At 46.7% G+C, this 23,270-nt stretch overlaps 2 long non-coding RNA genes across 2 annotated transcripts; one reads left to right on the forward strand and one right to left on the reverse strand.

The window, feature by feature from the left end:
• Positions 1–1,793: 1,793 nt before the first annotated feature.
• On the forward strand, positions 1,794–16,918 carry LOC148142909 (uncharacterized). Its single transcript, XR_015751060.1, has 3 exons — positions 1,794–1,909; positions 12,371–12,475; positions 16,057–16,918. It is a non-coding gene; the product is annotated as an uncharacterized LOC148142909 (long non-coding RNA).
• On the reverse strand, positions 13,507–22,618 carry LOC148142910 (uncharacterized). The gene is made up of 2 exons (XR_015751066.1): positions 22,541–22,618; positions 13,507–14,397 (listed from the first exon to the last, which is right to left on the reverse strand). It is a non-coding gene; the product is annotated as an uncharacterized LOC148142910 (long non-coding RNA).
• Between the last annotated feature and the right edge of the window lie 652 nt (positions 22,619–23,270).

Below are 23,270 nucleotides of genomic sequence, written 5' to 3' on the forward strand. Positions count from 1 at the left end.
AAGTTGCATCACTGATAGACAGGGTAGTTAAGAAGGCATTTAGCAGCATAGCATTCATTTTCACACCATTGAGTACAGGGGTTGGGACATCATGTTGAGGTTGTACAGGATGTTGGTGAGGCCACTTTCAGAGTACTGTGTACAGTTCTGATGGCCCTGTAATCGGAAGTATTCTTATCACAGAGGGTTCGGTAAAGATTTACCAGGAAGTTGCCAGGACTGGAGGGTTTGAGTTATAAGGAGAGGCTGGGACTTTATTCACTGGAGGAGAGGAAGTGAGGGGTTGACATCATTGAGATTGATAAAATGAGGAGTGGAGGTAAGCTGAATAGCAAAGGGCTCTTGCTTAGCGTTGGCGAACTCAAAACTTGGGGGCATATTACTTAAGGAGAAAGTGAGGTCTGCAGATGCTGGAGATCAGAGATGGAAATGTGTTGCTGGAAAAGCGCAGCAGGTCAGGCAGCATCTAGGGAACAGGAGAATCGACGTTTCGGGCATTAGCCCTTCTTCAGGCATGAGGAAAGTTGGCATATTACTTAAGGTGAGGAGAGAGATTTAAAAGGAACCGGAGGGGCAACATTTTGAAAGAGGGTGGCTTTGTATGTGGAATGAACTTACTGATGATGTGGTAGTTGCTGGTACATTTACAACGTTTAAACAGCATTTGGATGGGTAGATGAATACAAAGGTTTAGTGGGATATGGGCCAAATGCAGGCAAGTGGGACTGGTTTAGTTTGGAATCCTGGTCGGCCTGGACGAATTGGACCAAAGTGTCTGTTTCTGTGCTGCATACCTTTACTGAAACCAGTAGAATTCTGAAAGGGGCTTGACAGGATAGATGTCGATAAAATGCTCCTTTATGGGGAGGGTCATACAATCCCAACAATGTGGAAGCAGACCATTCAGCCCATCTATTCCTCTCTGGCCCTCTGAACAGTATCCCAACCATACCCAACCCCTTACTGCGTATTCCCCATGGCCAAGCCACCCTAACCTGTACATCCCTGGTCACTATGGGTAACTTAGCACGGCCAATTCTCCCTAACCTACACCCGAATCTATAACTTACCTTCTCAAGAATGTAATTTAAATGCAGAGCTTTTCTAAGAAAAATGTCAGTCTGACTCAACATTGGGACACAGACAGAATTCACACCTATTGTCTCTACTTATAAATAGGGCAACGTCTCTTCGAAATGTAGATTCATTTAGATATAACTGCGTCACTTTACATATGAATGTGCCCATTTGAATGTGCCCATATCCCTTTGAAATGTAATCTCGTCTATTTAAACCTCTTATTTGCAGAAGTAGCCCGTTAAAATGTCCATGTCCCTTTAAAATGCAGATTGCCCCCTTTAGATATGACGCCGTTCCGTTAGATGTGGGAATCTCTGTTTAAATTGAGCCGTGAGCTTTCCCAATGTAGACAGGGCTCCTGGAAACGTGGCAGTGTCCCCCCTGCAGCTGCAGAGCGAGACAGGAGAGTTTGTTTTTGTGAATGAGCAGTTGTAGCGCGAGGTGGCTGTTGCTTGGTGACGGTGAGGCTCCCCCGGCCCCGCCCATCCCCCCCGTGCAGACGTCACGCGGGGGCGAAGGCGGTTGGGAGGAGAAGTCGCTCGAGCGGGGAAGCGGCGGGAGGGCGGCCGTTAGGAAAATGGCGCCGTGCGGCCCGGGGCAGACACCCGTCACTGGGCACCGCCGCCTTCCTGGCGCAGCTGCTGTGTCACGGCCACACCGGCCGGCTGTACAGCAGGCAGGATCCGGTGAGCATTCTGGAGGCGGATGGGGTTAAGGGCCTGCTTGGGAACTCGTCGGCCGCCTGGGTGGTGGAGTTCTACTGGTCGTGGGGCGGCCCCTGTGTCAACTATGGGGCCACCTGGAAGGTACTGGGCCCGGGAGGTGAAAGGTGAGGCAGGTTGTGGGGGGGTCGGAGGGGAAGGAATGTGGGGCCTGTCCTGTCATAGTGACATTTTACACTCACTTTCCATCTGCTTTTACTGGCGCTTGTGCTGTTTCCCCCTCACTGTGTGTTTAATCCTTGTGCTGTTTCCCCCTCACTGTTTGGTTTAATCCTTGTGCTGTTTCCCCCTCACTGTTTGGTTTAATCCTTGTGCTGTTTCCCCCTCACTGTTTGCTTTAATCCTTGTGCTGTTTCCCCCTCACTGTTTGGTTTAATCCTTGTGCTGTTTCCCCCTCACTGTGTGTTTAATCCTTGTGCTGTTTCCCCCTCACTGTGTGTTTAATCCTTGTGCTGTTTACCCCTCACTGTGTGTTTAATCCTTGTGCTGTTTCCCCCTCACTGTTTGGTTTAATCCTTGTGCTGTTTCCCCCTCACTGTTTGGTTTAATCCTTGTGCTGTTTACCCCTCACTGTGTGTTTAATCCTTGTGCTGTTTCCCCCTCACTGTTTGGTTTAATCCTTGTGCTGTTTCCCCCTCACTGTTTGGTTTAATCCTTGTGCTGTTTACCCCTCACTGTGTGTTTAATCCTTGTGCTGTTTACCCCTCACTGTGTGTTTAATCCTTGTGCTGTTTCCCCCTCACTGTTTGGTTTAATCCTTGTGCTGTTTCCCCCTCACTGTTTGGTTTAATCCTTGTGCTGTTTCCCCCTCACTGTTTGGTTTAATCCTTGTGCTGTTTCCCCCTCACTGTTTGGTTTAATCCTTGTGCTGTTTCCCCCTCACTGTTTGGTTTAATCCTTGTGCTGTTTCCCCCTCACTGTTTGGTTTAATCCTTGTGCTGTTTCCCCCTCACTGTTTGGTTTAATCCTTGTGCTGTTTACCCCTCACTGTGTGTTTAATCCTTGTGCTGTTTCCCCCTCACTGTTTGGTTTAATCCTTGTGCTGTTTCCCCCTCACTGTTTGGTTTAATCCTTGTGCTGTTTACCCCTCACTGTGTGTTTAATCCTTGCGCTGTTTACCCCCTCACTGTTTGGTTTAATCCTTGCGCTGTTTACCCCCTCGCTGTTTACCCCCTTACTGTTTGGTTTAATCCTTGCGCCGTTTACCCCCTCACTGTTTGGTTGAATCCTTGCGCTGTTTACCCCCTCGCTGTTTACCCCCTCACTGTGTGTTTCATCCTTGCGCTGTTTACCCCCTCACTGTTTGGTTTAATCCTTGTGCTGTTTGCCCCTCACTGTTTGCTTTAATCCTTGTGCTGTTTCCCCCTCACTGTTTGGTTTAATCCTTGTGCTGTTTCCCCCTCACTGTTTGCTTTAATCCTTGTGCTGTTTCCCCCTCACTGTTTGCTTTAATCCTTGTGCTGTTTCCCCCTCACTGTTTGGTTTAATCCTTGTGCTGTTTCCCCCTCACTGTGTGTTTAATCCTTGTGCTGTTTCCCCCTCACTGTGTGTTTAATCCTTGTGCTGTTTACCCCTCACTGTGTGTTTAATCCTTGTGCTGTTTCCCCCTCACTGTTTGGTTTAATCCTTGTGCTGTTTCCCCCTCACTGTTTGGTTTAATCCTTGTGCTGTTTACCCCTCACTGTGTGTTTAATCCTTGTGCTGTTTCCCCCTCACTGTTTGGTTTAATCCTTGTGCTGTTTCCCCCTCACTGTTTGGTTTAATCCTTGTGCTGTTTACCCCTCACTGTGTGTTTAATCCTTGTGCTGTTTACCCCTCACTGTGTGTTTAATCCTTGTGCTGTTTCCCCCTCACTGTTTGGTTTAATCCTTGTGCTGTTTCCCCCTCACTGTTTGGTTTAATCCTTGTGCTGTTTCCCCCTCACTGTTTGGTTTAATCCTTGTGCTGTTTCCCCCTCACTGTTTGGTTTAATCCTTGTGCTGTTTCCCCCTCACTGTTTGGTTTAATCCTTGTGCTGTTTACCCCTCACTGTGTGTTTAATCCTTGTGCTGTTTCCCCCTCACTGTTTGGTTTAATCCTTGTGCTGTTTCCCCCTCACTGTTTGGTTTAATCCTTGTGCTGTTTACCCCTCACTGTGTGTTTAATCCTTGTGCTGTTTCCCCCTCACTGTGTTCAATCCTTGTGCTGTTTCCCCCTCACTGTGTGTTTAATCCTTGCGCTGTTTACCCCCTCACTGTTTGGTTTAATCCTTGCGCTGTTTACCCCCTCGCTGTTTACCCCCTTACTGTTTGGTTTAATCCTTGCGCCGTTTACCCCCTCACTGTTTGGTTGAATCCTTGCGCTGTTTACCCCCTCGCTGTTTACCCCCTCACTGTGTGTTTCATCCTTGCGCTGTTTACCCCCTCACTGTTTGGTTTAATCCTTGTGCTGTTTGCCCCTCACTGTTTGCTTTAATCCTTGTGCTGTTTCCCCCTCACTGTTTGGTTTAATCCTTGTGCTGTTTCCCCCTCACTGTTTGGTTTAATCCTTGTGCTGTTTCCCCCTCACTGTTTGCTTTAATCCTTGTGCTGTTTCCCCCTCACTGTTTGCTTTAATCCTTGTGCTGTTTCCCCCTCACTGTTTGCTTTAATCCTTGTGCTGTTTCCCCCTCACTGTTTGGTTTAATCCTTGTGCTGTTTCCCCCTCACTGTTTGCTTTAATCCTTGTGCTGTTTCCCCCTCACTGTTTGCTTTAATCCTTGTGCTGTTTCCCCCTCACTGTTTGGTTTAATCCTTGTGCTGTTTCCCCCTCACTGTGTGTTTAATCCTTGTGCTGTTTCCCCCTCACTGTGTGTTTAATCCTTGTGCTGTTTACCCCTCACTGTGTGTTTAATCCTTGTGCTGTTTCCCCCTCACTGTTTGGTTTAATCCTTGTGCTGTTTCCCCCTCACTGTTTGGTTTAATCCTTGTGCTGTTTCCCCCTCACTGTTTGCTTTAATCCTTGTGCTGTTTCCCCCTCACTGTTTGGTTTAATCCTTGTGCTGTTTCCCCCTCACTGTGTTCAATCCTTGTGCTGTTTCCCCCTCACTGTTTGGTTTAATCCTTGCGCTGTTTACCCCCTCGCTGTTTACCCCCTCACTGTTTGGTTTAATCCTTGCGCCGTTTACCCCCTCACTGTTTGGTTGAATCCTTGCGCTGTTTACCCCCTCGCTGTTTACCCCCTCACTGTTTGGTTGAATCCTTGTGCTGTTTACCCCCTCACTGTTTGGTTTAATCCTTGCGCTGTTTACCCCCTCACTGTTTGGTTTAATCCTTGCGCTGTTTACCCCCTAACTGTTTGGTTTAATCCTTGCGCTGTTTACCTCTCACTGTCTGTTTAATCCTTGTGCTGTTTCCCCGTCACTGTCTGTTTAATCCTTGTGCTGTTTCCCCCTCACTGTGTGTTTAATCCTTGCGCTGTTTACCCCCTCGCCGTTTACCCCCTCACTGTTTGGTTTAATCCTTGCGCTGTTTACCCCCTCACTGTTTGGTTTAATCCTTGCGCTGTTTACCCCTCACTGTCTGTTTAATCCTTGTGCTGTTTCCCCCTCACTGTGTGTTTAATCCTTGCGCTGTTTACCCCCTCACTGTTTGGTTTAATCCTTGCGCTGTTTACCCCCTAACTGTTTGGTTTAATCCTTGCGCTGTTTACCTCTCACTGTCTGTTTAATCCTTGTGCTGTTTCCCCGTCACTGTCTGTTTAATCCTTGTGCTGTTTCCCCCTCACTGTGTGTTTAATCCTTGCGCTGTTTACCCCCTCGCTGTTTACCCCCTCACTGTTTGGTTGAATCCTTGCGCCGTTTACCCCCTCACTGTTTGGTTGAATCCTTGCGCCGTTTACCCCCTCACTGTTTGGTTGAATCCTTGCGCCGTTTACCCCCTCACTGTTTGGTGGAATCCTTGCGCCGTTTACCCCCTCACTGTTTGGTTGAATCCTTGCGCCGTTTACCCCCTCACTGTTTGGTGGAATCCTTGCGCCGTTTACCCCCTCACTGTTTGGTGGAATCCTTGCGCCGTTTACCCCCTCACTGTTTGGTGGAATCCTTGCGCCGTTTACCCCCTCACTGTTTGGTGGAATCCTTGCGCCGTTTACCCCCTCACTGTTTGGTGGAATCCTTGCGCCGTTTACCCCCTCACTGTTTGGTGGAATCCTTGCGCCGTTTACCCCCTCACTGTTTGGTGGAATCCTTGCGCCGTTTACCCCCTCACTGTTTGGTGGAATCCTTGCGCCGTTTACCCCCTCACTGTTTGGTGGAATCCTTGCGCCGTTTACCCCCTCACTGTTTGGTGGAATCCTTGCGCCGTTTACCCCCTCACTGTTTGGTGGAATCCTTGCGCCGTTTACCCCCTCACTGTTTGGTGGAATCCTTGCGCCGTTTACCCCCTCACTGTTTGGTGGAATCCTTGCGCCGTTTACCCCCTCACTGTTTGGTGGAATCCTTGCGCCGTTTACCCCCTCACTGTTTGGTGGAATCCTTGCGCCGTTTACCCCCTCACTGTTTGGTGGAATCCTTGCGCCGTTTACCCCCTCACTGTTTGGTGGAATCCTTGCGCCGTTTACCCCCTCACTGTTTGGTGGAATCCTTGCGCCGTTTACCCCCTCACTGTTTGGTGGAATCCTTGCGCCGTTTACCCCCTCACTGTTTGGTGGAATCCTTGCGCCGTTTACCCCCTCACTGTTTGGTGGAATCCTTGCGCCGTTTACCCCCTCACTGTTTGGTGGAATCCTTGCGCCGTTTACCCCCTCACTGTTTGGTGGAATCCTTGCGCCGTTTACCCCCTCACTGTTTGGTGGAATCCTTGCGCCGTTTACCCCCTCACTGTTTGGTGGAATCCTTGCGCCGTTTACCCCCTCACTGTTTGGTGGAATCCTTGCGCCGTTTACCCCCTCACTGTTTGGTGGAATCCTTGCGCCGTTTACCCCCTCACTGTTTGGTGGAATCCTTGCGCCGTTTACCCCCAACCACACTGCTGTGGGTCTGGAGAACTCAGTGTTGAGTCCTCCGGGCTGTTGACTGCTCAGACAGAAGATGAGGTTTTGTTCCTCCAATTTGTGGTTTGGTTTGTTGTGGTAATGGAGGAAGCCAAAGATAGTCATGTCAGAAGGGGAGTGGGAAGGGGCATTAAAATGGGAAGTCCGCTCAGCCTCTGCGGACCCAGCTGGGATGCTCAGTTCCCCAAGTTTACGCTTGCTTTCCCCGATGTAGAGAAGACCACAATTGGCAAAGCACAGCAGGTCAAGCAGCATCTGAGCAGTAGGACAGTCGAAGTTTTGGGCACGAGCCCTTCATCAGGAATGATGCGTGGATGTTCAGAGGGGCATCAGTGTCCTTCTGTGCCAGTTGTCAGACAGGTGCAGCAGGCAATGAGCAAGGCAAGTGGTGTATTAGCAAGAGGAATTAAGTTCAGAAGTGGGGATGTCTTCCTTCAGTTAGGGGGTCATTGAATATATTCAAGGCTGAGTTCATCTGATTTTTATGTGAATCTTTATGGGGAAGGCAAGAAAATGGTTTTAAGATTAGTATGGGCCATGCAGCACAGATACAGACCCTTCAGTCCAACTAGTCCATGCTGACTATGTTCTCAAACTAAACCAGTCCCACCTGCCAGTGTTTTGGCCCATATCCCTCTAAACCTTTCATATTCATGAACTTATCCAAATGTCTTTTAAACGTCGTTACTGTACCTGCATCCATCACTTCCTCTAGACATTTAGTCCGCATGTGCACCAGTTTGTATAAAAAAAATTGTGCCCTTCAAGTCTTTTTAAAATCTTTCTCCTGTCACCATCAAAATTTGCTCCCTAATCTTTAAACCCCAACCCTAGGGGAAGGACACCTGTCGTTCACCTCATCTCTCCCCTCATGATTTTATAAACCTTGATAAGGTCACATCTCCACCTCCTATGCGCCAGTGAAAAAGTTCCAGCCCATCCACCTAGATGTAGGTAGATCCATATCCAGTCATGATCGGTTCAATGCTGGTCCCAATTCTCTCTCTCGGTGTCCAGGACAGCAAGAGACCACAAGACATAGGAGCAGAAATTAGGCCACCAGGTCTGCTCATTCCATTCAATCGTGGCTGATAAGTTTCTCAGTTACATTCTTCTGCTATAAGCAAAGTGAAAATGGAGGGAGTGAGTGTGGGATGGAGATTTTTAGCTTCCAGGGAATAAGAGAGGAAAGAGTTCACTATAAATTGGAATTTATGGGATCGGCTGATGAACCGAGGAGTGTCAGTTGGAGTTTAATTTAGAGAAATCAGAGATTTGCATTTTGGTCAAGCGATCCAGGCAGGACTGACACAGTTAAGGGGAGTGTTGCAGAATAAAGAGACCTTGGAGTGCTGGAGTCTCAGGTGGACAGAGTAGTGAAGGCGGCGTTTGGTTTGCTTTCCTTCATTGCTCATAGCATTGAGTATAGGAGTTGTGAGATCATGTTATACACACTTCCCACTCGAACGTGTTATCTAACTGCTTAACTGTTTTTAGTGAATATAATGCACACCTCCCGCTGCTGCCATAACGTGGTTTGTTTGGAAGCCCTAGCTTTCGGAGCGATTAGATTTATTTTAGATTTTATTACTTAGTGTGGAAACAGGCCCTTCAGCCCAAACCGACCCTTCGAAGAGCAACCCACCCAGACCCATTCCCCAACATTTACCCCTTCACCTAACACTACAGGCAAATTAGCATGGCCACTTCACCTAACCTGCACATGTTTGGACTGTGGGAGGAAACTCACGCAGACACTGGGAAAATGTGCAAACTCCACACTGACAGTTGCCCGAGGTGGGAATTGAACCCGGATCTCTGGCACTCTGAAGTGCTGCTGCTGCTGCTTCAGGTGGTTGTGGGGAATAAGATCATGATTAGACTATTTATAGCCAACAGAGTCCAGTTCATGGAGATGTGATACATTAAACAATTTAGATTAAATCTTTCATCTTTTAGAATGGGGTTCTGTTCTTTGGTATGTTAATCCCAGAACCTGTTTTCAGTAACTTTCTCAAGAACGTAATTTAAATGCAGAGCTTTTCTATCAAAAATGTCAGGCTGACTCGACATTGGGACCCAGACAGAATTCATACCTATTGGTGGGTAGGCTGGGACTTTTTTCACTGGAGCACAGGAGGTTGAAAGGTGAAGGTGTCGGGTGCCTCATTAGCAAGTTTGCAGATGGCACTCAGATTGATGGAATATCAGATAGTGAAGGGGACTGTCAGACAATACAGCAGAATGTAGATTGGAGTGTTGGGAAGAGAAATGGCAGATGGAGTTCAATCCAGACAAATGCAAGGTGATGCATTTTGGAAGATGCAATTCAAGAGCGAGCTATACAGTAAATGGAAAGGTCCTGGGGGAAATTGATGTACAGAGAGATCTGTGTTCAGGTTTATTGTTCTCTGAAGGTGGCAACGCATGTCAGTAGAGTGGTCAAGGCAGTATACAACATGCTTTCCATCATTGGACGGATTGAGTAAAAGAGCTGGCAGGTCATGTTAAAGTTATATAAGATTTTGGTTTGGTGCATTTGGAATACTGCGTACAATTCCGGTCGCCAGATTTCCAAAAGGATGTGGATACTTTTGGAGAGAGTGCAGAGGAGGTTCACCAGGATGTTGCCTGTTATGGAGAGCGCGAGCTATAAGGAGAGATTGAGTAGATTAGGATTATTTTCATTGGAAATAAGGAGGTTGAGGGGGGGGTCCTGATTGAGGCCTAAAAACCATGAGGGGTGTAAACAGGGGTGGATAGTAAGAATTATTTTCCCAGAGGGGAAGACTTAATTACTCAGGGTCACGAGTTCAAAGTGAGGGGGGAAAGGTTTGAGGGAGATATACATGGAAAGTTCTTTACACAGGGTGGTGGGCGCCTCGAATGCATCGCCAGTGGAGGCAGTAGGGGTGGGATCGATAGCGTCATTTAAGATGTATCTAGACAGAGACATGAATGGGCAAGGAGCAGAGGGATACAGATCCTTAGAAAATAGGTGGCAGGTTTAGATAGAGTATCTCGATCAGCATAGCCTTGGAGGGCTGAAGGGCCTGTTCCTGTGCTGTAAGGTTCATTGCTCTCTTTATAGAGGTTTACAAAACCATGAGGGGCGTAGATAAGGTGATTGGCATGTGTCGTTTCAAGATTAGGCTGCAAATTTAAGGTGAGAGGAGAAAGATTTAAAAAAACACATGAGGAGCACCTTTTTTTTAAACAGTGGTTTGTGTGGAATGAATGTCCAGAGGAAATGGTGGATGCAGGTTGAGTAACAACGTTTAAGACATTTGGATAAGTACATGAATAGGAAAGGTTCAGAGGAATATGGGCCAAACACAGGCAGGTGGGACTAGTTTAGTTTGTGAATATAGTCAGCATGGACTAGTTGGGCTAAAGGGTCTGTTCTGTGCTGTATGACTCTAACTGTTCTATACTGGTCTTAAAACCATTTTACTTGCCTTCCCCCATAAACATCCACTTCATGGTTGTTCCAAAATCAGATGAACTCGGCCTTGAATATATTCAATGACCCCCTAACTGCAGGAAGACATCCCTACTTCTGAAATCAATTCCTCTTGCTAATATACCTCTTGCCTTGCTGATTGCTTGCTGCATCCGTCTGACAACTGGCAGTGACTGGTGTGGAAGGACGCTGAGGCCACTTTTTACATCCACACATCATTCCTGAGGAAGGGCTCGTGCCTGAAACGTCGATTCTCCTGCTCCTCGGATGCTGTCTGACCACCTGTGCTTTTCCAGTGCCACACTTTTCGACTCTCATCTCCAGCATCTGCAGTCCTCATTTTCTCCACATCCCAATATGTCACCATTTGAACAACGTACCTCCTTTTGGCAGTTATTTTTTCATAACTGAGGTTATAACTTCACACTGTGGGACTGCATTTGCTGTGCGTTTGCCAATTGAGACACAGACCTGGACCAACGTTTCCCGACTCTGTCCCCTCCCTGGATTCACTCGCTTTCTTTTCAGTTGCTGCAAGTCAACAATTTAACCCCAGAATGAAAAAATGAAATGGTAAAGACAGTGCCGTACTCACAGATGGCGGATAGAGGAAGGAAGTTGCAGTCTGAGGTGAAGCTCGATCTTCATTTGGAGAGAAGCAGCAGCTTCAGAACCTGATGGTCCATCTTCCGCATTCAGACAATTGGGGAGTTCTGATTGGCAGGAGGACCAGGCTCCTTGTCTGGCTTCTCATTGGTCCATTTGAAGAAGGGTTTGCACTGTTTCTGTAGACAGAGCATGCGCGGCTTTTGCTGAACCAGCATCGAGTCAGAAGTGTACAGCATGGAAACAGACCCTTCGGTCCAACCCGTCCATGCCGACCAGATATCTCAACCCAATCTAGTCCCGCCCCTCAACACCTGGCCCACATCCCTCCAAACCTTTCCTATTCATATACCCATTCAAATGCCTCTTGTTGCATTCGTACCAGCCTCCACCACTTCCTCTGGCAGCTCATTGCATACACGTACCACCCTCTGTGTGAAAAAATTGCCCCTTAGGTCTCTTTTATATCTTTCCCCTCTCACCCTAAACCTATGCCCTCTAGTTCTAGACTCCCCAACCCAAGGGAAAAAACTTTGTCTATTTATCTCGTCCATGCCCCTCATAATTTTGTAAATCTTTATAAGGTCACCCCTCAGCCTCTGACACTCCAGGGAAAACAGCCCCAGCCTGTTCAGCCTCTCCCTCTAACTGTACCTCTTATGCTCGCATCCAAGTCATTTATGTAAATGACAAAAATAGAGGACCGAGCACCGATCCTTGTGGCACTCCACTCGTCGCAGACCTCCAGTCTGAAAAACAACCCTCCACCACCACCCTCTGTCTTCTACCTTTGAGCCAGTTCTGTATCCAAATGGCTAGTTCTCTCTGTATTCCTTGAGATCTCACCTTACTAATCAGTTTCCCATGGGGAACCTTGTCAAACGCCTTACTGAAGTCCATATAGATCACATTACTGCTCTGCCTTCCTCAATCCTCTTTGTTACTTCCTCAAAAAACTCAATCAAGTTTGTGAGACATGATTTCCCACACAAAAAGCCATGTTGACTATCCCTAATCAGTCCTTGCCTTTTCAAATACATGTACATCCTGTCCCTCAGGATTCCCTCCAACAATGTGCCCACCACTGATGTCAGGCTCACTGGTCTAAAGTTCCCTGGCTTGTCCTTACCACCCTTCTTAAACAGTGGCACCACATTAGCCAACCTCCAGTCTTCTGGCACCTCACCTGACATGCACAGTATGCTCTATGGAGATGCTGTTCCTGATGGATTTAAAGTGTCCAAATTCCACAATTTCAACCCCCCCCCCCCAGTCACTTGACATAACCGTGCAGGGTCCTCGCTATTTTTGATGCTCATGTTACCTAGAACCCTCATGATTACATCAATCTCAATGAGGTCACCCCTCAACCTCCTGTGCTCCAGTGAAGAGAGTCTCAGCCTCTCCTTATAACTCAAACCCTCCAGTCCTGGCAACATCCTGGTAAATCTTTACTGAACCCTCTGTAATAGTATTCTTCCTACTACAGGGCCACCAGAAGCGTTCTCAGTACTCTACAAGTGGCTTCACCAACATCCTGTATAACTTCTAAATGATGTCCCAACTCCTTTATTCAATGGTGTGAACAAATAAGGTAAGTGGGCTGAATGCCTTGTGAAGCACCCTTCCAACCAGTGATGCAACTTTCAATGAAGTATGTACCTGAACCCCTCCCTCTCTCTCTCCTCCCCCCCCCCCCTCCCCCCCATATCCCTCTGTACAAGTCCTGCCCTTATTTTAGGAAAATGCAACCCCTCACTTTTATCTATACCTCTCTCATACGTACGCTCTCTCTCAGATGTACACACACCCTCTCACAGGCTTCTCCTCCATCACACTCCATTTACAAAGCATGTGCACACACACACGCGCGCACACACACATAACGATGGGGTGCATTTGCAGAATAATATTTACAGATATATTCAATTTTGCACAAAAAGCGCACAACATGCAGGTAGTCAGTCCATATAATATTTTATAAATGCCTAGTTTGGAAATAGAACCAGTCTGATTTAAGATTGGGATACTGACTCACCTTTCATGCATTGTCTGGGCTGAGCTGTCACCTGTTTTTAAAAAAAACCTTAAGTGATCTTGAGAATACGACTTAATAATAGTTCTGCGATGTACACATTAATGAAATAAAACCTGCAACCCATTCTAAAAGATGAAAGACTTAACAGCAATCTACATTTGTCAATATATCATATCAGTTGCATGACACTGATCTTTTGCTCTTAACTCTGTCTTATGATCCTGCTCCACAGCTACCCGATGAAGGAGCAGCACTCCGAAAGCTAGTGCTTCCAAATAAACCTGTTGGACTATAACCCGGTGTTGTGATTTTTAAACCTTGTCCCACCTAGTCTAACAGCAGTATTTCCACCTCCTTTCTAATGAACACAACCCATACTTCCCAGTGCTGCCAGTAAACTGCCGATGAAACGATGCAGTGCCTGCACTCCCGAAAAATTTAAACTTCTAACGAAACCAGCTACTCAGTCACTGCTCCATCTGATACACAACATTGGAAACTTAGTACAGGAGGCTGCAAGAAATGAGCAGCTTTAAAACAAAAACCACTTGGAGCTCTAAGCTTTCAATGAGAGTCTGAGTCCGGCAGAACGTTCAGGTAACCTTTATTGTGTCCCAACATTGTTACAGCTTCAGATGCCCCCAGCAAAGATCACTTTTATCTAAGTCACAATGTTTAAACCCAAATGGAGCAATTAAGTGCAAAGTTACTTTCAACCATTTAATAAAACACTGCAAATTTTATTTCATATGAAAATACATTCATTTTATAATTTGGATAAGATCTTTACAAAGGAAATATACTAAACAAAATAGCTTTCCTGGGTATCAATATTGACGACAGTTATGCAGCTATTATTTGGCAATTGACCAACTAATTGAAATAATTTCAGAATAAATGAGCTGCTTCATTATTATACATTGTTGTATATCTTGGCTCTCACCCAAGTATTCTCTGAAGAAAAAAATGCATCTGGATGGGGACATGAATAGGAAGAATTCAGAGGGATATGGGCCAAATGCTGGCAAATGGGTCACTAGATTAATTTAGCATATCTGGTTGGCCTGGACTGAAGGGTTTGTTTCTGTGTGCTCATTACAGACGTCCCTCTGCTGGGATCCCCATACCAGCTGTTATTTTCATGAAATAATCTGACAATTGTTGACTTCCATCAACCTATTCCATCCAGAGAAATTTCCTCTCCCTGCAAAGTGTGGTTCACGTTGGCAAGTTCAATCCTCCTCCAGTCCTCAGGAACACAATGTATAATGCGCAATGTTCTCAATACCTGTTTAACGTTCAGTGGGGAAACTATTTTCAGTCCAACAGGTAAACAGAATTCCTCCGAAATGTTTTTGGCAAATGCACTGCTCCCACGAGAGCTCATGGGCCCACAGTTCAAAGCTTTCAACAGCTTTTTTTCCTCATTTCCCCGCCTTCCCAGGATGCAGAATTTCTCCCACCAGAAATTGTTTGCCCTGAAAAAAATCCAGCAGGAACATGATTATGGAGCTATCAGTAAAAATGCTTCATTTGGCTCAACCAAGGTTGGAAATGGAAGAACATCTCTGTTCAAAGTTACTGTTCGTTTGCCCTTTCAAAATTCCTTGAATTTAAGGTGTTCCATTGTAGCATTTATTTATGATCCAATAAAAGCAGTATCCAGTCTCATCTGAGTGAGGAACCGACTCAACAAGCGAAATAACTTTTCTGTCTGCTCTTTAGATGTGACATCCTCTCCCTCTCTGTTGATGCAACAGGATTACCAGAGCTGGAAGTACCACTCGGAATATAATTGCTGATTGACAGTTTACTTGAACTGTTTAACATAAGGATTGAAAAGCTGCTATCCCGATCTCGCACAAAGCACTAAAACAAACTGTTCACCCGTGCCTGTGCAGAGGAGAAATTTCACTTGGAATAGATCACAAAATAAGAACTCTTACCAGACCCACAACTCATGTGTTTCCCACGGACAAAGTTAAACATCACACAACACCAGGTTATAATCCAGCAGGTTTGTTTGGAAGCACTAGCTTTTGGAGCGCTGCTCCTTCATTAGGTAATTGTGGAGAATGAGATCATGATCACAATTTATATCCAAAGGAGTCTAGGGTCATGGAAATGTGACACATCAAACAATTTTAGATTAAATCCTTCATCTTTTAGAATAGGTTTCTGCTCTTTGGTTTGTTAATCCCAGAACTTCTTTTTTGTTACCTTCTCAAGAATGTCATTCAAATGCAGAGCTTTTCTAACAATAAGTGTGAATTCTGTCTGCGCCCGAATGTTGTCAGACTAACATTTTTCTTAGAGAAAAACTTGACATTTAAATTACATTTTTGAGAAGGTAATTTATAGATTAGGGTGTAGAGGTCAGGGTGGATAGGCTGTGCTAAATTACCCATAGTGACCATGGATGTGAAACTGAGGGTGGATTGGCCATGGGAAATATGGAGTAAGGGGATGGGTATGTGTGGGATGCTGTTCTGAGGGCCAGTGTGGAATAGATGGGCTGAATGGCCTGTTTCCACATTGTTGGGATTCTATGACTCCCACCACAAAGGAGCGTTTTATCTGCATCTATCCTGTCAAGCCCCTTTCAGAATTCTACTGGTTTCAATAAGATCACTTCTGGTTCAGAGAGGTAGACAGCACAGAAATAGACCGTTTGGTCCAACTCATCCATGGCGACCAGGGTTCCCAAACTAAACTAGCCTCACTTGCCTGCGTTTGGCCCAAATCCCTCTAAACCTTTCTATTCATGTACCCATCCAAATGTCGTTTAGACTTTGTAAACGTACCTGCATTGACCACATCCTCAACAAGTTCATTCCACGTGTAAACCGCCCTCTGTCAAAACGTTGCCCCTCGGGTTCCTTTTAAATCTCTCTCCTCTCACTTTAAAGAAATATCCCCCCTAGTCTTGAGCTCCCCAACGCTAAGGAAGAGCCTTTGCTATTCACCTTACCTCCACTCCTCATGATTTTATCAATCTCAATAATGTCACCCCCCCAACCTCCTGTGCTCCAGTGAAAAAAGTCCCAGCCTCTCATTATAACTCAAACCCTCCAGTCCTGGCAACATCCTGGTAAATCTTTACCGAACCCCCTCTAATAGTATTCTTCCTATTACAGGGACACGAGAACCATACTCAGTACTCTGAAAGTGGCCTCACCAACATCCTGTACAACCTCAACATGATGTCCCAACTCCTTTACTCAGTGTGGTGAACAATGAAGGCAAGTGTGCTAAACGCCTTCTTAACCACCCTGTTTCGCAGTGAAGCAACTTTGAAAGAACTGTGTAACTGAACCCCACCATGTCTCTCTCTTACAGCATGACACAGGGCCCTACCATTAACTGTACAAGTCCTGACTGTCCTTGCTTTAGCAAAACGCAAGCCCTTGCTTTTATTCATACCTCACTCATACATACGTGCTCTCTCAGACACGCACACATACACTCCCAACACACTCACAGGCATATACTCCATCACACTCTTATGTGCACTCATGCATAAACTCACACATCACTTTTTGGGCAAATTTGTATTGGCAGAATTATGTTTGCAGATACATTCAATTTTGCTCAAAAAGTGCACAGTCTGCAGGCAGTCAATCCATGTAATATTTTATACATTCCTACTTTGGAAATAGAACCAGTCTGATTCAAAATTGGGACATTGACAGACTCGAACCTCACACCTTTATCGGGGCTGTCTGGGCTGAGTTGTCACTTTTTTAAAAAAAACTTAAGTCATCTTGAGAATGTGAATCAAAAGATGTTCTGGGATTTACATATTAATGAACTGAAACCTGCAACGCATTCTAAAAGGTGAAAGACTTAACAGCAATCTTGGTTTGTTCAATATATCCTATCAGTTGCATGACACTGTGATCTTTTGCTATAAAATCTGTGTCTTATGATCCTGCTCTACAGCTACCCGATGAAGCAGCAGTGCTCCAAAAACTCACATTTCCAAATAAACCTGTTGGACTATAACCTGGTGTTGTGTGATTTTTAACTTCATCCAGGCGAGTCCACTACCGGCTCCTCCACATCATTTCTAGTGAGCACAGCCCACACCTCCCAATGCTGCCAGTAAACTTTACAACGCCGATGAAATGACACACTATGCACTCCTGAAAAATTCACAATTTCTAACGAAACTGGCTGCTCATTCACTGATCCATCTGATACGCCACATTGGAAGCTTAGTGCAGGAAGCTGAAAGAAATGAGCAACTTTAAAACAAAAACCTTGGAGCTCAAAGCTTTCAATGAGAGTCTGAGCCGGGGGTAAATTCAGGTAACTTTTATTGACATCCAACTTTGTTACAGCTTCAAACCCCCTCAGCAAAAAGGCAGAGAAAAAGTAGCTGCTTTTTAAACAGTTCAAGGTCGAAACGCACACGCTACCCCACCACCCCCCTACCTCACTTCTTTACTGTTGGTCACCACCAAGTTGTCCCTTTGTAATTGGATCCTTGGTACAGCCTTAACCTGGAGGAAGTGTTGTCTCACTCGGCAATTTCAACCCATACCCTGTATCGCACCATCTGCTGCAGTGGGATTCAAACCCGGGAGCCCCTGGAACTGGATTGGTAGTCCAGTCGATACTGGCACTCAACCATCGTGCCTTCAATCCCCCTGCGATGGTACATGAACGCCCTGGTGCCTCTGGAGGTTGGTAGAGCTGGTGAAGCCCTTCCCGCACAGGGGGCAGCTGAAGGGCCTCTCTCCTGTGTGGACCCGCTGGAGGGTCAGCAGGTTGGAGGCTTGGGTAAATCTCTTCCCGCACCCAGGGCAACTGAAGGGCCTCTCTCCTGTGTGGACCCACTGGTGCCTCAGCAGGGTGGAGGAATCGCTGAAGGCCTTCCTGCACACTCGGGGCAGCTGAAGGGCGTCTCCCCAGTGTGGATCCGCTGGTGGGTTGGCAGGGTGGAGGAAGTGCTGAAGCCCTTCCCGCAGACGGGACAGGGGAACGGGCTCTCCCTGGTGTGGCTGCGACGATGAGTCTCCAGGACAGACGGGACACAGAATCTTTTCTTGCAGTCGCCACACTTCCATCGTTTCTCCACAGGGCTGGATTCCTCGGGTTTCTCCATGGCCGAAGCTTCAGTTACACACAAATGCGTGTGGAGCCCCTCCCCACCGTGAATTCCTCTTCCCAGGCCGTATAACTGTTTCAGGCTCAACACTCATTGCGCTGCAACAGTAGGGTCTCTCATTCAGTCCCACTGATGCTGAAAACGTACTCAAACAGGAAACAAAACGCTTTGCTCCTTCTCACAGAATCATAGTTGAAAATCATTGCGGTCCCGATGGATTGAGTGACTGTCAGACATTGACGTCAAAGTGAGGACTGCAGACGCTGGAGAGTCAGTGTCGAAAAGTGTGCCGCTGGAAAAGCACAACAGGTCAGGCAGCATCTGAGGAGCAGGAGAGTCAATGTTTCGGGCATCAGCCCTTCATCTGTTGATTTTGAAGCTTCAGTCTTCAGATCTTCAAATACACGGTTAAAAACAGATTACAAAAGTCATCACTATCAGTGCAGGATAGAAATTCAGAACAAGCAATTCTATTTTGTGGAATATTCTTTTCTTTTGTTGTTCCACAAAATTGAAAACACTCCCACACCCTCTTCCCCCTCTGTTCCCTCTCTGCTCTATCTAATTCTCCTGAAGGTGCTGATTCAGGATCTTACAGGGGCAGAAAAGCAAAAACGTCAAGACTGACATCTCTCTGAATTTTGGATACCTCCACCTGAAAGTTAATATCTTTAACAACGCTGGGATCCTGCTGAGAGTGAGCAGGTCTGATTTTGGGAAGCAAAAACAAAGTGTCAATTCAGGGTGAACCTGCAACGCAGCTTCTGGAGGAAGGACCAGACACAAAATGGTTAACGACCCTGGGAAGGTGGGAGCAAAATGAGACATCAAGGCATTAACACCGACACACTTCAGTCAAACTCTTATGCTCCCAGTCAGGGCAAAACATGCTCTGAAAGTCCAGCCTTCACAACCACACTTCTGCTTCCACTGAAGACAATTAGAGTCACACAGCACGGAAACTGACCCTTTGGCCCAACCTGCCCAGATATCCTAAATTAATCTAGTTACGTTTGCCATCACTTGGCCCCTATATGGGCCGGGTGCTGGCAGCTGGGACTAAATTGGGTTGGCTATCTTGTCAGCAAGGACGGGTTGGACCGAAGGGTCTGTTTCTGTGCTGTACATCTCTATGACTCCAGTCGCATTTGCCATCACTTGGCCCTGACCCAACTGAACCCTTCATATTCAGATGCCCATCCAGGGGCCTTTTAACTTGTCATCGTATCAGCACCCACCACTTCCTCTGGCAGCTCACGCCATCGCTCAAGCGACTCCATGTTGAAAGCGTCTGATCTGGTGCACCAAATGACACCAGGATAATCTCAGATCATTCCAGATCGCATCAATACTCAGTCAGTGGCTTTCCCGATCAGGATGTTGTACGTGATCAAACAGGTCCATGGGTAGGCGATCCCCCACCTCTTAGTTCAAGTATCTCTACGAGAACTCCCTTGCTGGAGGGTCCCTTGGAGACACTTCAACTGGACTTCATTGAGTTGGAGAAATGAGTTGAGTTGCTATAAATGTGTTTTGCTTATTGTTGATGTCTTTTGTAAGTGGATTGAAGCCTTCCCTCCTCTTCATGCTACTGCTGAGACTGTGGTGAAGATTTTGTTTAAGGAAATAATTCCCTGCTTCAGTATACCTGCGTGCATTAGCTCGGTCAATGGACCAACTTTGTAGGTAATATTAACGGAGAACTCTGTTCCCAGCTTTGTATTTGTCAGCAACTGCATGGAGCTTATCCTCAGGCGGCCGGCCTTGTTGAATGTTTTAACCAGACTCAAGACTAAACTTGCCAAATTAATGGCCGAGTCTGGCCTCTCCTGGTTATGCTAATCCCTGTGGCCTTATTCCAGATGCGATCCATATCTGCGGGCAAGACATGACTGTCTCCAGCTGACAGTCTCTCTGGTCACCGCCTCCGTACCCTTGGAACGATTCGGCACCCTTCTCAGTCCACGTCCACCACATGACCGAAGCAATGATTGGTTATGTTCTTGCTCTAACTAATGTTATGCGTGCCTTTCACTCCCAGGAGCATGCGGCCTACAGCGATGTTCCCTCCCTTTCAGCCTTGTCACGGGCAGAACCTGGTTCGTTGGTGCTCGTCAAGAACTGGACTGGCAAAGGTCTCCAACCTCGTTGGGATGGCCCCTTCCAGGTTTTACTTCCCACCCCTACGGCGGTCCCAGTCGCTGGGAGCTCAGCTTGGGTCCAACTGCACCGTTGTAAATTGATTGACCGCACCAATCAAAAGGGGGGAAGAGGAGGAGAGAATCCTGGATCTCAACAAAAGGAATGGACCCTGTCCAGTTGGGTTTTGAATTTTGCTGTTGTTCTAATGTTAATCTTATTACAGATACTTGAACTAAGAGGAGGGACATTTGCGGATCGCTTATCTCCTCACCTTTCTGATCACGTACAATATCCTGATGGGGAAAGCCACTAACTATGGATGCGACCAGGAATGATCAGAGATTATCCACCACCCATGCTGAGGAGATGTCGTCCAGTGCACCGGACCAGACGCCTTTGACGTGTGGAACGTGATGAAGATTGATTATTGCAATGGACTCTTACATCAGAAAGACCAGATGGTCCATGTGGACAGTAGAAATCAGTGAGAGTTATCATGTCGTTACCATGTTTTTTTGATTTTACCTGCAGACGCAAGCCTCATGAAGATAAAAATGATCAACCCTGTTATTATGGTAAATATGCCCAGGAACACTATCCCATTTTGCAGGACGGGCCGACTCGAGAAAAGGGAAGCCTGATCGGGGAAACTCCTCAATCCACAAACAACTTATTTATACAGGCCCACAGAACGCTCTTCACCCCAGAGGCAGTAGTATGTTACTCCTCTCTATCAGGAGATGACTTACTTGCCCCGTCCCCAGTCCCCGATTCCAATCTATTCATCAGACTTCCTACTGTCGACCCCATGAAGAGAAATATCACTTTCCAATACCTCGGGTCTGTGTATACAAACAGCTGGTCTAACACTGGCTGGGGTACAGCAGGCTTTATGCGGCCTGGACCTGGAACGGAACCCTTCCCTTGTGCATTTATAGGCCTTTTCTCTTTTCAGAATCTGATACTGTCACCAAGACCATGTACAATAGAGCTAAGGGAGAGCCCAATGTGAACAGCATTCTGAAGACCATTGTCTCCCATACAGTGCGAGTGCTCGAATCCCTTGGCCCATTTTTACAGTGCTCAAGCGATTCCTCTGTGCCACCGTGGGCGGCACGGTGGCACAGCGGTTAGCACTGCTGCCTCACAGCGCCAGAGACCCGGGTTCAATTCCCGCCTCAGGCGACTGACTGTGTGGAGTTTGCACATTCTCCCCGTGTCTGCGTGGGTTTCCTCCCACGGTCCAAAGAAGTGCAGGTCAGGTGAATTGGCCATGGTAAATTGCCTGTAGTGTTCGGTAAGGAGTAGATGTGTAGGGGTATGGGTGGGTTGCGCTTCGGCAGGGCGGTGTGGACTGATAGGGGAAACTCCTCAATCCACAAACAACGTATTTATACAGGCCCACAGAACGCTATTCACCCCAGAGACAGTAGTATGTTACTCCTCTCTATCGGGAGATGACTTACTTGCCTGTCCCCAGTCTCCAATTCCAATCTATTCATCACTGTTTCCACACTGTAAGTAATCTAATCTAATCTAATCTAAAACGTCGACCCTTTACTCCTGTAGATCTGACCAGACCCCCTGCTGTAACATTTCAGTAACCTACTTTGACAAACTCTCCCTAATATACCCCAAACCAGACTATTATTTCTTAAGGTAAAGGTAAAGCTACCAATTTCCTTGTCCTGGATGGCAAAGATGTCCCTCATAAGGTCACCATCGGAGCCCTTGTTCCCACAACAGTACCTTGTCCTGGCCAGTGGACAAGTCGATGGAACGTCCATCTGAGGAGGATGCAGCGGTCGGTGTCAGCCAACCTTGCTCCAACTGGAAGGATCCCAAGGGACTGGGTGACAATACAGGACACCCAATAGGCTGGGGAATCCAGAGTACCCTGAGGTTGGAAGGATCGGCAGGAGTGACAAGTCAAAAGAACCGCAATTCCCTCTTTTGCGGCCTGACCTTTCGCGGAAATAAGACTAAAGAGGCTCTGGAACAGAGTAAACTGGGATTATCAGACCTGTGTCTTTACTCTATGCAGAATCAGTATGCCTTAGACTATATACTCGCCCGGGAGGGTGAGGTCTGCACCATTGTCCAAGATAAATGCACTATGGGCATTCCCGATCTCACTGGCAATATTCCTCAGATACAAGAAGAGATCCAGGCATTCCTTGACAGAATGACTGAAGGGACCAGTTGGGGAAACTGCAGATTGGGCTCATGTACAATTGGCTTATCAATTTAGCTATGTTTGTTTGTCGGTATTGGTATTGTTGGGTATTTAATTGCTAGGCTTATGAGGTCCCTTAGTGATATAGATTTGCCCCAGAAGATGCTCCTTTTGCGATCCGATGGCTCACCCACACATGTCGATGACGATGATAAATATGACCAGATGAGCTGCGAGGACGGTAGTGTTGCTCTACAGGATGTTGATGGCTGGACCACCTTGAAGGGCATTCGTTTGGATTAGCCTTCTCTTTCAGTGATCGCGGTGCAATCAAAGGGAGGAATGAGGGTGTGGGCATCTGGGTGAGAAAGTATATAGTCTTAAAACTTGTCTTTAAACATTCAGACTAAAATGTAATGCTGAATTGTTGAATACATTTACTGCACTAGAAAATAAACAGGCAGGAAAGCTCAGAAAGAGGAGAGAACTTAAAGATAGGGACACCTGGGCTCACCAAGTGATAACAGGATGCTGTGAGGCAATTAAGAACGTTTGCCTCAGCATCAGTGAATCTGTGTGAACAGGACACCAAGTGATAACATTCACAGCAATTCCCTTGTGAGACCATTTTAGTGCTGAGGCTATTGAATCCCGTAGAAAATTAACTCTTAGTGCTGATCTGCTATAGATTGAAAAGAATTGCATTTTGGGACTTTATGATGATATTGAGTAACCATTACTGGTTATTAAATACAAACTCTGTAAAAGGAAATATTGATAAAGCTTTACCTTACTTACTGCAGCCGAGGCTCCAGCGGAGGAAACAGGCCGCAGGCACACTTCCGGCTTCGGGGGTGGCCACGCCCCCTGGCCCTGGTCCCGCCCCCTCCTCCGACAAGGCGACGCGTAAGCCCCGCCCC

The sequence above is a fragment of the Chiloscyllium plagiosum genome, unplaced genomic scaffold (genome assembly GCF_037043375.1).
Source record: "Chiloscyllium plagiosum isolate Xiang-an unplaced genomic scaffold, Cpla_swu_hap1 HiC_scaffold_27, whole genome shotgun sequence".
In the NCBI taxonomy this organism is placed as follows: Eukaryota; Metazoa; Chordata; class Chondrichthyes; order Orectolobiformes; family Hemiscylliidae; genus Chiloscyllium; species Chiloscyllium plagiosum.